At 45.4% G+C, this 21,041-nt stretch overlaps 1 long non-coding RNA gene across 4 annotated transcripts in view; it reads left to right on the forward strand.

The window, feature by feature from the left end:
* The first annotated feature begins 403 nt into the window (after window positions 1-403).
* The window catches only part of LOC114487864 (uncharacterized), a 47,192-nt gene continuing 26,554 nt past the window's right edge, over window positions 404-21,041 (forward strand). For all 4 annotated transcript variants that reach the window (XR_008619471.1, XR_003683365.2, XR_003683366.2 and 1 more), the window contains exon 1: window positions 404-547. This is a non-coding gene — a long non-coding RNA (uncharacterized lncRNA). The remainder of the gene's footprint in view (window positions 548-21,041) is intronic.

Below are 21,041 nucleotides of genomic sequence, written 5' to 3' on the forward strand. Positions count from 1 at the left end.
GGCTGCCGTAAACTACTTGCTCAAGAAAGAGAACAACGTAGGGTCCCCTGTTAGAACACTATTCTAAGATTTTAACTGCCTTCTTAGAAGTACTAAGCTCATCTTTCCTCAAGAGAATCAAGCATTCTCTCTAAAATCACACAGAGCAGGATCATCTCAGCTTCTGCCACCCACTCAGTGCTTCTATGTTACTACAAGAAACACAGGGAATGCTCTAGGAATCCTGATTCCCTAAACTAGACCATATTCTCCAATACAGTGCATGCCCTGGCTCTTCCACTGCCCAGCTGTTTTCCTGCCCAGGATTATATTTCTGAAAGAGTCACCATGACTGTGAAAGAGAATTGCTGTTTATAGTAGCATGATTTCACTTCTCTCCTATTATAGCCTTGGATTTGTTCTTCAGCAACCAGAGGAAACAGGTCCAATGCTTGGGGGACTTATCCCTACTTCAAATGAGTCAAAATAGGACACTTTTTGATTCCCGTGGAAGACAAAGTAAGAGGCAATGATTGACTCGCTCAAGGATTTTTCATCTTACATCATGGTAAAAGTCTCTTCGTTGGCTTTCCTATTCTTTTTCGAAAATGAGTTGATATACAAGCGCTATGCTTGTATATTTGGCGTTTGACATTAGATGAGGCAGCAAAGTGTCAGAAGCCCCTGGCGGGGGGTCTGCGTATTTGGTTTCTAGTCTTGCCTCTGCCTTGGCCACACCGCCAGCTCTTAAAGCCTCAGACTCTGGCCGTTGTACAGTTGAATAGTGATCTGAGGGCTCTTTCCATAGCGAAGTCTGTTTAGAGATGACTTTTGGTCAGTCTAGCTAAACGTTTGTCTATTTTGTTGGTCTTTCGGTAAATTTCCACATATTTCTGAGTTCCCCCAATTTCTTCCTGCTATTGATTGCTAATTTCATTTCATTGTAGTCAGAGACCATACTTTGTATTATTTCTCTCCTTTTAATTTTATTGAGGTTTGTTTTGTGGCTGTATTGGTTTGTTTTGTGGCTGCCGTAACAAAATATTATAGACTGGGTAGCTTAAAACAACATGAATTTATTTTCTTGGTTCTGGATGCTGGGAAGTCCAAGATCAAGGTGCTGGCCTATTCAGTTCCTGATGAGAGCCTTCCTCCCGGTTTACAGATTGTCACTGTCTCCCTGTGTCCTCACATGGTAGAGAGAGAAAGCACGAGCTCTCTGGTATTTCTTCTTTTTTTTCTTCCAGTTTTATTGAGGTATAATTGACAAACAGCATTGTATAATTTTCAGGTGTATAGTATAATGATTTGACTTAGATACATCATGAAATCATGACCACAATGTTTAGTGAATGTCCATTGTCTCATATAGATACAACATTAAAGAAATAAAAAAAAATTTTTTCTTGTGATAAGAACTCAAGATTTACTCTTTACTTTTATGTATAACATATAGCAGTGTTAATTATATTATCATGTACATTACATCCCAAGTACTTATTTATGTTATAACTGGAAGTTTCTACCTTTTGACTGCCTTCATCTAATTCCCCCTCACCCCATGCCCTGCCTCTGAAAACCACAAATCTGATCTCTTTTTCTATGAGTTTGTTTATTTGTTGTTTTTGAAGTATAACTGACCCACAACACTATGTTAGTTCCTGGCACAGGACATAGTGATTCGATACTTCTATACATTTTGAAATGATCACATGATAAGTCTAGTTACAATCTGTCACCATACAAAGGTATTACATAGTTACCAACTATATTTCCCACACTGTACATTTCATTCCCATGACTCATTTATTTTGCAGCAGGAAGTTTGTACCTCTTAATCTCACTCATCTGTTTCTTTTCTCTCTCCACCTTCCTCCCCTCTGACAACCAAACATTTGTTCTCTGTATCTATAACTCTGTTTCTGTTTTGTTATGTTTGTTCATTTGTTTTGTTTTTTTAGAGTCTACATATAAGTGAAATCATACAGTATTTGTCTAAATTATTTCACTTAGCCTAATAGCCTCTAGGTCCATCCATGTTGTTCCAAGATTTCATCCTTTTTTATGGCTGAGTAATATTCCATTGTATATAATACCACATCTTCTTTATCCATTCACCTATGAATGGGCCCTACGGTTGCTTCCATATCTTGGCTATTGTAAGTAATGCTGCAGTGAACATAGGGGTGCATATATCTTTTCAAATAGTAGTTCTATTTTAATTTTTTGAGGAGTCTCCAAACTGTTTTCCATAGTGGCTGCACCAATTTACATTCCCACCAACAGTGCACAAGGGTTCCCTTTTCTCCCCATCCTCACTGACACTTGTTATTTGTTGTCTTTTTGATACTAGCCATTCTGACAGGGGTGAGGTGATATCTCATTGTGGTTTTGATTTGCATTTCCCTGATGATTAGTGATGTTGAGCATCTTTTCATGTGCCTGTTGGTAAAAACTCTCAGCAAAGTGGGTATAGAGGGAACGTACTGCAACACAGTGAAGGCCATATATGACAAGTCCACAGCTAACATCATACTTAACAGTGAAAAACTGAAAGCATTTCCTCTATGATCAGGAACAAGACAAGGATGCCCACTTACACCACTTTTATTCAACATAGTATTGGAAATCCTAGCCATAGCAATCAGATGAGAAAAAGAAATAAAAAGAATCCAGATTGGAAAGGGAGAAGTGAAACTGTCACTGTTTGCAGATGACATGATACTATACATAGAACATCCTAAAGATACTACCAAAAAAACTATTAGAATTCATCAATGAATTTGATAAAGTTGCAGGACACAAAATTAATATACAGAAACCTGTTGCATTTCTATACACTAACAATGAGCTATCAGAAAGAGAAATTAAGAAAACAATCCCATTTACAATCACATCAAAAAGAATAGAAAACCTAGGAATACATCTAACTAAGCAGGTTAAAGACCTGTACACTGAAAACTATAAGACACTGATGAAAGAAATTGAAGACAACACAAACAGATGGAAAAATATACCGTGTTCATGGACTGGAAGAATTAACATTGTTAAAATGACCATACTACCCAAGGCAGTCTACAGAGTCAATGCAATCTCTATCAAAATACCAATGCCATTTTTCACAAAACTAGAAGAAATAATTCTAAAATTTGTATGGAACCATGAAAGACCCCCAAATAGCCAAAGCAATCCTGAGAAAGAAAAACAAAGCTGGAGGTAACATGCTCCCTGATTTCAAACTATACTACAAAGCTACAATAATCAAAACAGTATGGTACTGGCACAAAAACATACACATAGATCAATGGAACCAAATAGAGAGCCCAGAAATGAACCCACACTTATATGAGCAGTTAATCTGTGACAAAGGAGGCAAGAATATACAATGAAGAGCCTCTTTAATAAATGGTGCTGGGAAAAGTGGACAGCTACATGCACATGAATCAAACTGAGCTATTTTCTCACACCATATACAGCAATAAATTCAAACTGGATTAAAGACTTAAATGTAATACCTGAAACCATAAAACTTCTAGAAATAAACAGGCAGTATGCTCTTTGACACTGGTACTTCTTCTTATAAAGACACTAATCCTGGGACTTTCCTGCTGGTGCAGTGCTTAAGACTCCGCTCTCCCAATGCACAGGGCCCGGGTTCAATCCCTAGTTAGGAAACTAGATCCCACATGCATGCCACAACTATGAGTTTGCATGCCACAACTAAGGAGCTGGTGAGCTGCAATTAAGGAGCCTGTGAGTTGCAACTAAGGAGCCCGCCTGCCGCAACTAAGGAGCCCATGTGCCGCAACTAAGACCCAGCGCAACCAAATAAATAAATAAATATTTTTAAGAAAAGGGGGGGTAACCTTCTTAGTCATAAATGTGGCTGTAACCACAGTTTAGAATATGTCATTAAAAAAAAAAAGACACTAATCCTATCAGATCAGGGCCCTACCTTTATGACCTCATTTAACCTTAATTACTTCCTGACTCCAAAATAGTTGTGTTGGGGGTTAGAACTTCAATGTATGAATTTGGGGGTGGACATAATTCAGTCCACAGCAGTGGCCTAGCATACGGTTTATCCTGGAGAATGGTCTGTGTGCACTTGAGATGATGTATATTCTCTTGTTGAGTAGAGTGTTCTATAGATGTCTATTATGTCTAGTTGGTTTATAGTGTTGTTCAGGTCTTCTATTTCCTTTTGATCCTCTATGGATCATTGAATCCTGTAGTTGACTTTGAAGAATACTTCAGCTGTGTGAATCATACAGTAGTTCAGCTTCTAAGGATTGTTTCTATCTATGAAGTTATGGAAGCACAGCATCACTGTAAAGCAGATAAATAATGATATTAGTAATACACTTTTCATACATGGACAAGTAGAGGCCTGGAGTGATTAACTGATGGATGCAGAATCACAGTGAGTGAGTGGCTGAGCAGGGACAATGGTCAAGTCTTTTGACTGCTCCCAGTGTTACCTTTCCATCAGACTAAACTGCCTTCCTTATGAACCATTTACAAGGTAGCAGATGTGCACAGCATGTGCGCTCACGCATTCACGCGTGTGTATATGTGTGTGAGCACACATGCAACAGAGACAGAAGAGACAAAGAGTACTAGGCAGGTGCAATGTTAAATTTTTGTTTATCCTGGAGCCACAGTCAGGTTTAATCATTCTTGGAATTCTTGTACATGAACAGGGTGTAGTGTGGACTCATTATTTACACAACATTCTCCTCTCCCTCTAGCCCGAGGGAGAAAGGGGCTTTCTCTGGAGCCAGTAGAGACCCTCCCCCCACCCCCTTATCTTTCCTAGCTGAAAACCCACAAGCATTCCTGCTGCCTTCTTGGACTGTTCTATGGATGTGACCTGGGTGTCAGACTGACCATTAACAGGCAGATAAGCTGCACATAGCTCCCCTCTTCTGTGCTTCCTGCCTTCCCTCGTTCTCACCTGGCTGTCGACATAGTAGGCACTCAATCAATATGTATTGATTTGGTTTGTAATGAGGCTGGGCTAGGTTGAACCCTGGTTGTTAATGAACGAGTGATTCAGCAGGAGGAGGAGCTGACAGGCACCCAGGGAGACTCCCGGAGTATCTCTCTGAGAAGAGTGACAGATAGATGAAGACTGAGAGGAAACAGGCAGCAGCACAGGGTCACAGCAAGAGTGGGACACCTGGACTCCAGCCCTGCCACTGAGGCTCATCACCTTTTAGGGAGCTGCAGCCTCTGCCTCCTTGACTGTTGTTATATGTGGGTGCTCAGCCGAACAGCCTCCAGGGTTTATTTCTGCCTTAATATTTTTCTCATTCTGTGAAATGCTTTATGCTTTATTCCTTTGTTCACATGCTTTCATACTCACGCTCTAATTCAACAAATATTTATAGAGCACCTATTAAATGGCAGGGACCAAGTAGACCTGGGCTGAGAGACGGGGAGGGAGATGCAAAAATAAATAATGAATCACTGAAGGCTTTGAACCCACCTGGCTGGGTGGAGGGAGAGAATGGGAGACAGACATCCACTTGGAAAACAAACACTGGGCAGGATGAGGTTGATGGCTCTTGGGGTGAGTCCCAAGTACATCCCTGTCCAGCTGGTGCTTGCCTCAGGAACCTGGGAAGCTGAGGCAGTGCCAAGGGGAAGCTGGGAGATAGGGCCTGGTTCTTGAATGGGCGGGAGGACTTGGTGGGATTCTCTTGAGCATTTGATGACATTTGAGGAGATCATAGAGCCCCTCTCGCCTGGCCACTGGAGACATGAGAAATGGATTCATCCTGTGTCTAGGTATCTTGGGTTATGTGGAGGACCCTCACGGAAGTGTTTCTGCTATCGGCTGTGTCCATCAAATAGGCCAGCAGCGTTCTCTGAGATTGGCTGCCCCGAGGAGGCCCGTGGTCTTCCAGGGCCATGACCCTGGCATAGTCTCAATGCAGCCTGACCTGCAGCTGAGCACATGGCATCGCCTCAGCTCAGTTCATCTCCACACCTGGTGATCATAGAGCCCACTAACCAAATAGCTCAGGCAAATGTCCAACAGAGCTTGCAAACGAAACCAAAACTATAACAGAAAATTAAAGAAATCCCGAGGCATGCAGTCTCCCGCGCAGCCCGAAGACTCGCACTGTCACGCACAAGAGCAGGCCGTACATGGTGCCCACTCTCGGGCTACGGATGACGGGACTTCGCTGCTCTTCACATCAGGCCAAAGAGGGGGAGATCCCCCCTCGGTCTGTGCACGCAACCCAGAAGAGATGCGGTGAGGGTGCGAGTGAAATCCCACTGTGGCAGTGAAAATGACAACAGCACAACTGAATGGATTGCTTGTTGCGTCCCAGGCACTGTGTTAAGCACTTTATGTACCTTATCTTACTTTGTTTTTGATCCAATGAGGTAGGTATCACCGTCGTCCCCATTTTTAGTGAAGGGGAAGGTGAGGCTTGGAGAATTTAAGCAAACAGCACAATAATTAAAATCCAGACAGGGTAGCTCTTAAAGACACATTCCTAACCATTACCCGGTATTGCACTTCTCATGGCTCAGGTTTACCAGACGTGAACATTAAGTCATGGAACACACACATGGGAACAGCTTTCCCATCCTATGGCTTGCGTTTTGATCTGAGTGTTGTGTGTTTCTGAAGCATGTCTTTTGGATGTGTGTTTTTAATATTGCAAGCCTCCACAAATCCTTGTTGAAAGCAGGTACGTCACAAAGCACAATTAAATAAAAAAGCAACAGAACACACACAGAGATCATGGGAACTGGCTCCAATCTCTGTCTGATTAGAACTGTTTTGGGGGTGAGGACTGGGGGCATTGTCTTCGTGGCTGCCAGACAGAAGGTTGTTTGAACTTGGCTGGTTAGGAGAGCCAGCAGAGTGAACTTGAAGAGAAAGATAAACATACAACAACTGTTCAAAGCTTCAGGTGTTATGATTGCTAATTGAGAAAGGCTCTAAATGATACGTGCTGGAGTGTAGGAATTTCACTCCCGGGGATTAGTGGCTCAGGTAACTCTGGGACTGTGTTCCTTCAGATTTTCCCGTCATGAAAATGAATAACAATCGTAGTGTCCTAGCCCAGCAGGAGCGGGTGTGCCTCAGAGTATGACCCAGGGCAGCTAAAGCATCTTTATCTCTGAACATCTTCAGGTGGACTCTTTATACAAGAAATCTCTCTCCCCCTCTCTCTCTGTCTCTCTGTCTCTGTCTCTGTCTCTCTCACACACACACACACACATGTTGCCACACACACACTCTCAGACATTTCACAAACAACCCACGTTTCACATCCATACTCACACACATGATCCCAGACACATACACCCATAAATACATGCTGGCTTATACATACTTTCTCTCCACGTGCAAAACCACACACCAGCTCACGTAACACTCATACATCCATGCATTCACATGCACACATTCTCCCTCACACACACACACGCGCTCAGTCTCTCTCACACACACACACACATACGCTCTCAGTGTCTCTCACACACATGCACACACACACACATATACACACACTCTCAGTCTCTCTCTCTGTCTCACACACACACACACACTCTCTCTCTCTCTCTCTCTCTCTCTCTCTCTCAGTCTCTCTCAGTCTCTCTGTCTCACCTGCACTGCGTACTTCTGACAAAACTGCTGCAGCTGTACTAACCTGCCTGCGTTTCCTTCCAGGCTTAGACCCTACTGCATTTTCCCAGGCCCACACTCTCTTCAGCTGCTGCCCTGCTGTCTCCCCCTTTCCCTCTGAGCCTGGACGCTGGTCCCTGACTCAAAGCCTGTGTGTGGGGGCCTGGGGGCTGCTGCGCGAGCAGTGGTTGGGGTGAAAGGCGGGAGCCTGGGGTTGACCCCTCCCACGTCTCCCCCAGCATCTGGGCCCCATGCTGGCTTCCTTCTCTTGTGGAGACAGCTTGGTGTGGTGGACTGGGCTTTGGGAAACGTGTGGCCCGGGTCCAGCTGTAGTCCAGGCCTTTGGGTGAGCTGGTAAGCTGCTCTGAGTCTCCATGTCCTTGGCTGTGTTGCAGGTACGTGTCAGGAGTCGTGGAGAGTGTCACATCCCATACTTGATGTGAACATGCTGTCCCAGCAGGAGTTGTCACCGGTGACTCCTCTGACTAACAGGTTGTAAAATGCCTTTCGTACTCACTGCCCGTGCATACTGGTAAACTTTACTTCTAAATGAATCAGCTTTGTGTCAATGTTGCTCCAAAAATTTTTTAAAAACAAAAGAGGCGGCAAGATGCTACACAGGTTACCGTCACAAGAAAGCATCTTTGTGCTGCTTCTAATAAATGAATGCCCGAGGAGAAAATGCTTTAAAAACCTTTGTTTTTATGTGTAAGAAATTCAAGAGTGAGTTGACATTATGAGTGACAGTGTAGACTACCAGTGTCCTCTGAGATTGTTGCCCCAAAGAGCAGCTTTGGAGACCCTGAAACAATGCCCTGTCTGCCGCCATTCTGCTCGCTTCTTCCTGGAGGTATTTCTAGCCAATTAAGTACTAATTTTGATATGAAAAACATGAAATACCACACTTCCACAGGAGGGGAAAATAGCAGAAAGAGGGAAGCTGCAGGTACTGAATGTAAAATATCTCTTTTCACAATTTTGCTGAACATGGTCTCTTTAAATGTCTTCGCAGTGGTGAGGAGGGTTGTAAATATCATTTCTTCAGCACCTACTATGTCCCAGACATTACATGTTTGACATCGAACGTAATTAGTCTTTCTTCTCCCTTCTAACAATGGTAGGGATGTCATTAATGTTATAATCTACTTAATGTTTATCTCCAGGAGGGGAAGGGTTGTGTCTGCTCTGTTTGCTGTTGTATCACCGTGTCTTGCATTGTACCTGGCACGTGGCAGTGCTGAGAAGATGCTCATTGAATGAATGAATGAATGAACAAGTTATAGTCCTGGCAACAAAGTAGCAAGTGAGGCATTATCATCTCATTTGACCGATAAGGAAATGGTTGCTTAGAAAACTAAAATGGCTTTCCAAGGAGATACTCCTCTGGGGTGCTGGGAATGGAACATAAGTCTGTTGATTCCAAACTCATTTGCTCTCCTGGCTTCGAAAGCGACTATCTGACTGAGCGCCTCCGCTGGGTTGCCTTGTATGGGTTGCGTAAACCTGGAGGGGTTCTTGTTTAATAAATATTTTTCTGGCTTTTGCTCCTTCAGCTAGCCCCTAGTGCTCCTGGTAGGTAGTTTCCTCTCCTTTTAGCTTCTCACTCATTTACGTCATCCTATCTTACTTTGTGCTGCCTTTGTTTCATCAGTCCCTTTCTTTTTGCTCTGAACCGAGGGCCCACCCCAAGGCAACACCATCCGGTCCTCCGGGGTGCTTCCTAGCTCTAGTTCCTTCCTCTGCTCCAGGAGCCCCAGCCGAGAAGCAGCTCAGGATAAACATCACCAGGGCTGTGCCCTGTAATTCACAGCCACCCTGACCACACTGACTAGAGCCAAATCAGGGACACTCAGCGTTCTCACCCTACTTGGACTCAATCTGCGTCCGCTCCCCCTGGAAACCCCTTGTGCTCCTGACTCGTCCCCAGCCCATCTCCTTTGCAGTCTGTTTCTCCCAGACGGTTGGAGAACAGGTGGTGTGTTCCAGGGTTCTCATTTCATCCCAAGGAGTCTCCCTGGGGCACCTCATGTACTGTGCCTTGGTTTTGATAGCATCCTTATTCAGAGACTTTTTTTGTATATAAATTTATTTATTTAATTTATTTATTTTTGGCTGCGTTGGGTCTTCATGCTGCACGCGGGCTTTCTCTAGTTGCGGTGGGCGGGGGCCACTCTTCATTGTGGTGCGTGGGCTTCTCATTGCGGTGACTTGTCTTTGTCTCGGAGCACGGACTCCAGGCGCGCGGGCTTCAGTAGTTGTGGCTCGCGGGCTCTAGAGCGCAGGCTCAGTAGTTGTGGTGCTTAGTTGCTCCGCGGCATGTGGGATCTTCCGTGACCAGGTCTCGAACCCATGTCCCCTGCATCGGCAGGCGGATTCTTAACCACTGCGCCACCAGGGAAGCCCTGTGCAGAGACTTTTGATGTTAGTGGGCGTGAGGACGGGCTGAACGAGCCTGGTGATAACCTAGACTGCAGATCCAGCTCAGGGGAAGGGGCTGCATTCAGATGACTCGGTGCTGGCTGTTTCTGGCTCTCACGCCGCAGGATGGGACACCGCATCATAGGTTAATATTCTCCAATACCATGCCTTTCCAAGCTCCAGACTGGAATAGCCAACTCTGCAGTATGGAGTCGGCTTGCTGTCTCTTTTGCTGTAGCAGTCATACAATGCGCCACCCATTTCTCCCTTCAGGGAAGGACTTTCTGCTCCAGCTGCAGCGAGTGCTGTCTGCGTCCAGTCTTCAGCTGTCAGCCCCTTCCAGGATGGCCTCAGCTGGAGAGAACCTCCTTGTCCAAGATCATGTCACTTCTTGGGCTTCTTGGGGCAGCCTGCATCCAATCACTTATCAGAGCAGGAATATAAAGGCTCAGCCCTCTTGGCCCCATTTGGAATAGCTCTGAAGGCCATCCGAGCTCTAGAACTCCTGGAGGGGTGAAATGATGTGCCATTTACCTACTGCTGCATAACAAACCTCCCCAAAATGTAATGGCTTAAAACAACGACATTTACTTTGCTCATGAATCTGCAGTGTGGGCCGGGCTCTGGGTGGGGGAATGAGCAAGGAGGTTGTTCGTCTCTGCTCCACTCAGTGTCTGCTGGGGTGGCTTGAAGGTTGGACCTGGATGCATTCCAAAGCTCACTCCCTCTTGCACAGGTCTGGCATGTGGACCGGGCACACTCACAGTGCTGGGGGTCGTAACCACTGGGCTTCCTGGGCATCTCTTTCTCTATGTGGTCTCTCCATATGCTCCCTCCAGCACGAAGGCACCAGGGGAGCCAGACTTCTTACTTGTTGACTCAGGGCTCCTAAAATGCATATCCCAAGAGAAGAAGCCAGGAAGAAGCCGTACTGCCGTTTATGACCTAGCTTCAGAAGTCATGAAGCATCACTCTGGTTGAACAGTTATAGAAGGCCACCCAGGTTCAAGAGTGTAGAGTGTAGACCCCACCTCTCCATGGAGGAACATCAATGTCACACTGTAATAGAATGGGACACAAGTCGGTGTGGCCATCTTTGGAGAGTATAATCTGCCACAGCCATGGCCATCAGTAGGCGGGCCCTGCATCTCAATTTTTCTCTCTGCCCAAGCCTGTCTTCTTCCCCTCTTCTCTGTTGGTGTAGCCCTCAAAAGCACAGCTAAAAAAAATATCCTGCTCACCAAACTGTGTCTCAGAGCCTACTTCCCAGGAAGACTGGTCCCTGTAAGACTAGTCTCCCCCAACCAACATGTTCAAAGCAGAGTCATCATTTTCCCTACCCCTCTTCCCTGTGCCTAACCTCAGCGAGTGGCACCTACTCTGTCTAGCACCTTCCCACCCTCAGGCGCTCTCTATGATCTGTCTTTCCCAGACATCTTTCATACACGTCCAGGTCCCTTTATCCCGAGGCCACTACTCTCAACCAACCTCCTCCATCACTCACCCCCATCGGCACAGTAGTCCCATAACCGGTCCTTCATGCTCCCTGCAGCCTCAGCTCCACACCAGAATGCTCTACGTCTCATATTTGATGAGCTCATTCCCCGTTGCCCATGTCATAAAGTCCAGACTTCTTAACTTGGCCCACAACACCCCTTGTAACTGGACCTTGCCTTCCTTTGAAGTCCCCATTTCTTAACCCTGCACATCACACTCACTCCCTCTGAGTTTCTTTCAGTTCCTTTGTTATTTTATGAGCACGGTAGAATCTCCCTGCCCTTCCTGGGACGTTTCTTCTGGGTGAACAGCACCATCCTTCTCCCACACCCCCAGACCTCCCTACGTTCTTATCCTTACGTTTGAGCTCAAATTCCATTTCTTCTGGCAAGCCCTCCCTGACCCCTAGACTGAGTGAGGGGCCCTGACCTGAGCTCCTGAAGCATCTCTCCAACCGTAGCACAGCCACACTTCATGGAAACCACGTGTGTGACCGCCTTCTCTGCAGGATAGATGTTCCACAAGGGCAGTGATGACATCAGCTCGTTCACCAGTGTAGCCAAGATGCAGCCCAGCACATGGCACGCAGTGGGCACTGGAACAGGCTGCTAGCACACAGAGCAGGTTGTGCTCTGATCAGCTCCAAGGGGCTCCATTTGCATAAGCTACACCGTGAACATATCCCCTAGAATTATGCAGTGCCCACCCTAAACACATAGAGGCCCGATCAAACGAATAAATGAATTAGGTTATCCTTTGTGCTCTCTGTTAATTAGTGAATTTATGTTTGATGAGGGGAAAATAATCTGATTTCATGGTCTCTTTTCAAATGCCAAAGAATGCAACATTTGCAACTAGAAAAAAATGCAAAAGCCTAAAGCAATGGTTCTCGATCCTGGATGCCCATTAAAATCACCTGGGGAGCTCTGGAAAAATACTGTTGCCTGGGCCTCACCACAGTTTGCTTAAACAGAATCTCTGGGGTGGGGCGCAGCAGTGGCATTTTTTTACTTTGCCCCAGCTGTCTTTCAGGCGCAGCCAAGGTTGAGAGCCTCTGGCCTAAGGAGTATCCAAGCACATCCAAGGAGCTTAAGAAACCTGCCCGGCAATCATTAACCTCACTGTTAAAACACGTGGTTCAGGAGCCACAGGGCTGAGCACCCAAGATGAAGACATTGTTGGGTTAAATGTCTTTCTTTGCTAGTTTTTGGACCTCAGATGCAGAGCTGAGTTTGTCACATCCATCAGTTCAAGCACATTGTCTTCATTAGTCCATGCAAGGCACTCTCGTCCAAGTGTCTTCCCCCTACCACAGACAACCATCCTAATATACTTGATGTTTATACAATATTTACTTGTGTGTATATGAATTCTTGTAAAAATGTGTTTCACTGGTTTTTGTGCCTGCACTTTTACTTTATGTAAATGTATTGTGCCCTAGACTCATCCTGGTTGGTAATTTTTCACTCCACCCCTGTTGCCTTGGGTACATCCTGTCTGTGTTCCTAACTGCTGTAGAGGCTGCCAGTCTGTGCTTCTACCGTTTTCCCCATCCACACCCCCAGTGATATTCACGCATATTGCTCCCAGCTCCCCAGCACCACCGCACTACAAGAGCCATCCTTGTGAATGTCTCCTTGTGCACCTGCCTGAGAATTTATCTGGGATAAGTACCCTCTCTGATCTATTAGCTATATACTTTAAATCTCATTGCTTATATGTTTTTACATGATGGATACTTTTACATCAATACATACCAAAAAGAAAAATCCAAGTGATTCGTAATACATTGACTTTAATAATGATGCCCAAACATATGTGTAAGTGGCTATAAGAAAACAATCTAATACACCCCTGTTGCCACAGAAAGAGATGGGAATCTTGGGATCTCAGTGTCATTTAATGCCTATACTCTGTTCAGCTGGATTTTAGTAGACGAGGTGGTCTCCAGCAGGGACTACTGGATCACCTCAAATGAAATCTCAGTGAAATTTAACCATTTCTTGGCTTGTTCCAAAATGTCATTGGGTAAGACTTCCAATCCCGTGGATCTTAGCTGAACCTCTTACAGGTTCAAAAGGGGCAAAGACTAAGTCTGCTTCAAGAAATCAGGTTGTATGTGTTAAACCTAACCTCTGCTGCCAAAACTAGGCAGAATCAGATGTTCTGGTTTGGGAGGGAATGAAATTTTGCCAAAACTCTGCTTGTTATCATCAGAATTATAAGCTGAATGGAATGTTTAGAGAAGACTCCAACACTTAATTAGCAAATATCCTGAGTGGTAGGAGTTCACTGAAAATCCTTCGTACAATAGCTATGTTGTGTGATGCACTGATATCCATGAGATTTCCAGACCAAACTTCTATGTTTTAAAGCAGTTGTTACTTTAGCAGAAGTATTAAGATTAAACCTAAAATTTGTGATAGTTTTTCTGCTTGACCAGAAGCCTCAATATTTATTAGCATTTACTGTCTAGCTAGTAGAGAGCAGTGGGTCATGTTGCAGACCACTTACTAGTTCTGTCACTTAGGGCAAGGTGATTATCCTCTCTGTGCCTCAGTTTCCCCATCTGGAAAACAGGGATGGCGTTAGGGTCTGCCTTTTGGTGGTGGTATGAGAATTAAGTGGGATGACACACATAAAGTACTTTGCACGTAGTAAGCCCTACAGTGTGATAAGCCCTGGAGATACTCAGCATGTATCCTGGCGATGATTTATTTGGGCATCCTGGTCAGAACTGGGACATGTCAAGTCCAAGGAATATCTTTAGATTCACTTACTTTATGGGACTCTCTGGGCTAGTCCCAGAGCACATGCTCTTCTGCTCTCTGACGCTCTGTGTCCCCAGGTAATCAAACCCACAAACTTCCTTCACTTACCCAATGTTCTAGACCACTTAGACTTTAACGTGCATTTGTTTTGTCTACCCAATTAGATGAAAACTGGAGGGAAGCGACGGTGTCTTCTATTTCCTCCATCTCAGAAAGCCCTTGGCAAGTTCAAGGACACACAATAGACTGGTGGGATGTTTCTTTCTGCATGAATTTACAAAATCCCTTTGAAATTTTGCTAGCATAAGAATTGTACTTTCTTAATATATTCTATAAATGTATTAACAAAAACCCAGAGAGTGTAACGTTTCCTTTCCTCTTCCCTAGATAAGTTAGACTAGAGTTTCTCTATAGCCAGCTTTAGCCAATTACTCCATGATATGGTTCCTTTGTCTCCAAAACTCCCATCAGAGTCAGCATTGATTTGCCTTGGACACAGATGGGTCTTTGGTCCCATTACGTTTTCCATGGAGGGACTTCCTGTTGAAGTAACTGAATAGCACAAACCCTTGTGTGTGTGTGTGTGTGTGTGTGTGTGTGTGTGTGTGTGTGTGTATATGTGTGCATGTATGTGTTTATTTAAAAAAAGAACACTTCCCTTTGACACTGGTTTTTCAGCCAGTGTTCACATACCAACATAGGTTATTATCATTCATTATTATGAAACATTATTACCTTTAGCAGGTAGGAAGTTGGATGCATTTCAATTGCTTCATTCAGCCGCTAATTGATTCACATAGTTTGCTGACATTCAAGTTTAGACGCATTGCTTCCATAAACAGGAGCAATACCTTCCACTCGGGGATATGGCCTGCACGTTCTTATATGTGCTCACTCTTAAAGCACAAACTGATTTCTGCAGATCTTCATCGTTTTTTCTGTAAAGAATGTTTCCCCTTCTGACATGATTTTTTTCTTTAGCTAACCCAATGGGTGCTACTGCTGACTTGGTGGATTTTAGTTCTATATGCCTATACTCAAGGAATTTTTATAAACACCATCACCATCCTCTCTTTTTATTTTCAATACTAAGTTTTATTTTATTTCATCGTTTTGTACCTTACCTTGTCTCGGAAAGGACTTAGGATGGCTAGTTTAGGAAAAATGCTCTTTTCTCTCACCATTTGTTGAGCAAATCCAGCTACATTCTGTAAGTTTCTAATCAATAATCTTATTCAACTCTGAGGGTCTTGAATGCTCTCCTCTCCTGAGCAGAAACGAGAGGTCCGGGAGGAGGACAAAGAGGAAGTGGGACGGGAAGGAGCCAGAGCAACTGGGTGCGGCTCCCTTTGCGCTTAGAGTCTTAAGCTGTCCGCTTCTGTTCATACTTATTTCCAACCAAAGCCCTGGGCTAAATACTGTTGACTGTCATTCTCTTCAAGGGCGGGAAGCCAGATCAGTTGATGTCGTCCTGTCCTTCGCGGCTCTAACTCAGACATTTAATCCTGAAGACCTCTCAGGAGTACCCGGGTGAGACCTTAGGAAGCCTTTGGTTCCTACTCCTTTCCCGTGTCCTTTCCCAAACACCCCCCATCCAAGCTCCCCCTGCTATGTCTCTAACCATCACTAGTCTGGGACTGTTTTGTTTCTTTTGCACCAAATTTAGTGTCTCTCCTCTGAGGTCGGGAGCTCTGGGGGTTTCCGGAGGGTGGGCTATTAGCATTCCTGCGTCCTCTATACACTGCCCAGAGCTCTACCACTGTCACCCTCCTTCCCTCGGGCTCTGCCTCTTCCCTAAGGTCACTCCAGCCACCGTCTACATTTTTGCATTTGGAGGACTGCCCTTCAGACCTCATTCTTTCACAAAACTTGCTAACTGCTAGTGTCTAAACTAAAAGCAGAAAATGTGCATCTGCATTCAAACTTCTTTTTCAACCATTATAAAAAGGCTTTTCAGAATGTGGCCTTACAAGAGTCTTTTCAATACATATGAGAGTAAAAATGGCTCCTCTAGTGCGCCTCACACAGCAGCTGCTCCCAGGGGGGCCACACCTTCCTCTGAGAGGTCACAGGTTTGCTTGAATTTGAATTTGAGGGGAGCCAGAACCTTTTGATTCCCTTCATGACTGACTCAGGACCTCATTTACTAACTGTTTGCCCCCTGACTTGTTTAATTATGGAGTGAACTGAGTATTCCTGGGGCAGCTTGTGGTAGAACTTAAAAGCGTAGGCCTGGATTAAACCAGAGACTGCCTCTGTCCTAGCTGGGTGACCGTGGGCGAGTAATTTCATGTTTCGAAACCTCAGTTTCTTCATCTGTCGAGTGGGCATGGCCACACACGTGCTCTAGGGCGGTCATGCAGATTAAATGAAGAAACACACATTGAACAGCATGTTGAACAGTCTGCCGTGGTGAGCAGTATGGAAGGCGTGCCTGCCATCGCGCTGCTCAGAGCCTGGGAGGGGGCTACAGACGGGTAGTGGTAGAATGGAGCTGTTGCCGTAGAAATGGCTGTTTAAGCAGATACCTGAAGGCTGGGGGGCTGGGCAGGGAGGACGTTCCAGGCCGAGGGAACGTGTGCCCTGGGGCAAAGAGGAGGCAAGTCCAGGAGCAAGGCTGGAGAGAGAAATCGAAGGCCACATAAACCATTCTTAGCAGGCCAGTTAGGAGGCTGCTTCATTCATTCAAATGCGAAAACTTAGTGCCCTAAATGGGACACAAAGCGAGGAGGATGTGGAGCGGTCAATGGATTTGAGAGATTTAGGAGGTAGAACTGACAGGATTTGGTGATTCATTGGACACCCTGGGTTTAGTCAGCAAGGATTCAACAACTGTTTGGTGAGGACGCCATCTGTTCCTTGCAAGACCTTGACTGATTTACTCCTAGGGCGAATGTTCAGCAAACCTCTCTCAACCTGTCCATCCTCATCCATTCTCAGAGGCCAGGCTGCTTGTGCTGGGGGCAGGCCCTGTGGAGTGTACTTGGGGTAGCCCCGGGGCCATTCCTCTTTTAGAAAAGCCAGGACTTTAAAGAGAGCTGTCAACGCTTGAGGATTTGGGAGTTAATTCGCTTGCTAGTGGATCCTCTCAGTCTTTAGACTCTTCTTTCTTTGAAACACTGCTTTGTAATCAGTATGGTGGCCTAAAGAAAGGGTTGGAGAGGGACAGTCACCCAACATAGCTACTGCCATGCGGTCATTTGAAAGAGCTGAGTCAACAGAGGAGGACCATGGTGGAAAAACCCCAAGCCGTAATCCAAAAGTACCCTCTCTTTCAGAGCGTCTGTTCCAATCTTGCTTTGGATTCTTTGATGCTAACATCTGTTTAAAACCCCTGATCCCTTACCAACAAATGGCAAGTCGGGGCAGTGAGACGTGTGAGGAATGGTAGGGGAAGGAGCCTAGAATTTAAGGGAGTACCTAGACAGGGAACAGCTATGGTGCACGAGGAACAGAACCCCCTTCCCTGACAGTGTTGGAGAAAATGAGTAAAGAACTCTGAGTTCTGCAGTTACTTTTTGATCATCAGAATACCATTCTGAAACCGGACCATGTGGGTCACTATTTTACTAAGCTTTTTGTCAACCACGGCAACAAAAACAGCTGATGTTAAATGTATATTATGTGTGAGGCCCCATACCAGGCAAGGAACTTTATCTCATTTATTCCACACAATGGTTCTATTAGGAAAATAGGACACGTGTTCCCATTTTGCAGATGAGGAAGCTGAGGTTCGGAAAGCCAATGTGACTTGCTCAGTGTTCCACAGCCAATACCTGGTGGAGTGAACCAGGGGAAGAGCGTAAAAATTAGGACCTTTGGGTTGAATAGAAGCTGATAGCGAAACAATTTATTATGTGTGAAAGATTTTGTGCTTGGTAATGAGAAAATAATTCTAATCAGGTATGCTGTGTAAATACCGTTTAATATTTATTTTATAGCAACCACATTGTGATCTCCGTGTTCCCAAATGGCTTCATAGGAGGAAGTGCCTGTTCATCCAGTTTGACCTCTGAAGGCCCCTTCAGGACATCCAGCCCCTTGGTGGGGGGGTCATGACCCCCACAGCATAGGGCAGCCCCCGTGAGTTAATGGTACCCCAGAGAACAATCCAGGGGGTCTTGTGGTTGAACTTCCCCTCCGCGAGTCCATGCACTATATGCTTTGCTCTCCCTAAAGCGAGCAGCTGGTGAGAAGGATGCTAAGCAGGCCTGCACACTGCCCGACTCCATTGTCCTAGAGCCTCAGGAAGTTTCTCTCCTGGGAGCCAGCCCCACCGGTTTGGCTCTGGCGGACAAGTCTGAGCTGGATGAACGAGCAGGAAGTGCCAGTTCCTGCTTTGCACACAGTGATCCCGAGCTCTTTGTAGAATAACCTGTCCAGCTCAGGAGGAGAAAGTCACCAGCAAACTGGCCTGACAGCACCGCCCATCTCAGAAACCCCGCTCCAGAGCTCAGTTTTGAAATTCCTTCATTGGAGCAGTCTTGGGAGCATCTTCTGATGTCACTTCTCTGGCAACGATTTTGCCAGGCCACAGTGTTCACGGACTCCCACGGTCCCTTGAGTAAGGAGCCTGACTCGCTGCACGACATACGGCAACTTAACCCCCTCCATAAGGCTCTTTATCTGTAGAATGAAAAGGTTGGATTCAGTGAGCCTGTAGTTTTGATTCTGAACTCATTACCAGTAGAATAGAAAGGGTAGTCTGCGCTACCAAAGCAACAAAAATCATCACATCTCCCAACAAAAATGATTGAACTCACGGGGTGGGATACAGAGGGGAAACTGAGGTGAAGATGGCTATGCCCGTGTTCTCTCCAGATGTCCTAAGAGGGGAAGCCCAGGGTTTTTCCATACTTGAGGGAAGTCTCTAGACCTGGTCAGCTAATCAGAAGGGGCTGCAGCTCCTCCGGGGTCCCTCCAGCTGTGCTCAAGCCCCCCACCCAGCCCCAGATATCAAGGGTGAAGGGCATCAGCTTTCCTGTGACATGATTCCCCTACCTTGAGTGACATCAATGAAAGGAAAGAAAATAGAAACGGTGCTGAAGAGGCTTACAGCCTGTGTAGCCTCCCGCTTCTCTTTGCTAGAGAGGGGCTGCTGAGGCCCACACGGGTCACGTGACTCGCTCAAGGTCTTACCTGTCTTAGGTTTGGGACTGAGCCCATAGGACACAGTCTCCGCTGTCAAGCCAGTGCCAGAAAGGAGAGGAAGGGAATCTTCACCTGTGAGTCACCTCTGTTTTTAATCCACCCAAGGGAATTCAGTCTCCATTTGGTCAGGGTGGACAGCCTGCAGTTCCTATGAGTGATTCAGGACTCGTGGATTTTATTTCAGGAGCCCTAACTGCTCTGACCTATGCCTTCTGGTCATCTTGAATTACCACGGTGTTCTAGTCCAGAAACCCCAAACAGTGTGTGATCAGCTTTACCATCCATGGTGAGGGAGAAAAAAGAACCTGTGTGCCTGTTAAAAAGTCATCGTTTGGATTTAAATCGGCCCTGGTTAAAAGAATCAAGGGAACTTGGGAACTATGGAAAGGTCAAAGGTTTGCAGGTTTAGGGTTTCGTGGGAACATGCGCGTGTTTGGACCAGACCCAAGTGCCTGGTTGACCTGTTTGACAGGTAACAATTAGAGAGTAGGAGCTTGCCTGGCTGGAATGTGGCTGCAGAGGCGGGTCGGAGGATCTGGTTTACCTGCTCAGCAGGTGGGGCCTGCTGAGTCCGACAGGCATGTGCAGGCACACAGCATTCCAGAGAATCGCTTTTCTTTTAAAGACACAGAGATGTGACTGCAGGGCACAAAAGGGTTGGGTTGAGCCCTGGCTGGGAGCCGTTAGCTGTTTGCAAGGTAAAGAAGCAAAATAAATAGTTCCCTCTAGACAGCTCCAGGAAGAAACTGCAAAGGCATTCAGAACTTCTGTTGTTGTCAATGTCTAAAATGAATATGTTCTTCTTGTCTCCAGACTTGAGAAACCCCAGACTGTTGCAAAATGCCAAAGATAATAGAATTGAAAAGTCACGTCCCCCTCCCCCCAACTTTTTTCTCCCTTTTCTTTTTAAAGAGGTCACAGTATTATTGAGAGGGAAAGATAGGCTCCTTGAACGGTAGTGTCTGGCTTAAGACAGTCTAGAAAGGTTTGCTGGCTCTCTTAATACAGCTGCAGAAGACACTCGGAAAAGCAAAGTTCCAGGGTTTTTTCCTCAATACATAATCTGTATATCTTTTGAAAGTTAACAAGACTGTTTCGATAAATGTAATTAAAGAAAGTAATTTGGTGTTTAAAATAACAGAAGGAGATTAGGATAATACCACATACATAATATACAGTATAATGGAGCATCTACCTGGACGCAGACCCACATACATAACGTGACTTCTTTTCGACTCAGAGGGATTTTGGGTAGTATCACTTCAACCTCCTGTAATCATATTCATCACTGATGAGAAGGGGAAAAACCAAGCCAAGGGAGATTGGGACCTGAGAATTGCGATGTTATAGGGAACGTTACTCCAACAAACTCAAAACTCTGAAAATTTCCAAGTAATTAATTAAAAAAAAAAATGTACCAAGTTAGTTTTCTATTTTTTTTTTTCCTTTTTGGCTGCGTCACGCAGCTTTCGGGATCTTAGTTCCCCGACCAGGGATCGAATCTGGGCCCCCAGCAGTGGAAGTGGACAGCCAGGGAATTCCCATGATGTTTTGTTTTGTTTTGTTTTACCAAG

The sequence above is a fragment of the Physeter macrocephalus genome, chromosome 15 (assembly GCF_002837175.3).
Source record: "Physeter macrocephalus isolate SW-GA chromosome 15, ASM283717v5, whole genome shotgun sequence".
Lineage (NCBI taxonomy): Eukaryota > Metazoa > Chordata > Mammalia > Artiodactyla > Physeteridae > Physeter > Physeter macrocephalus.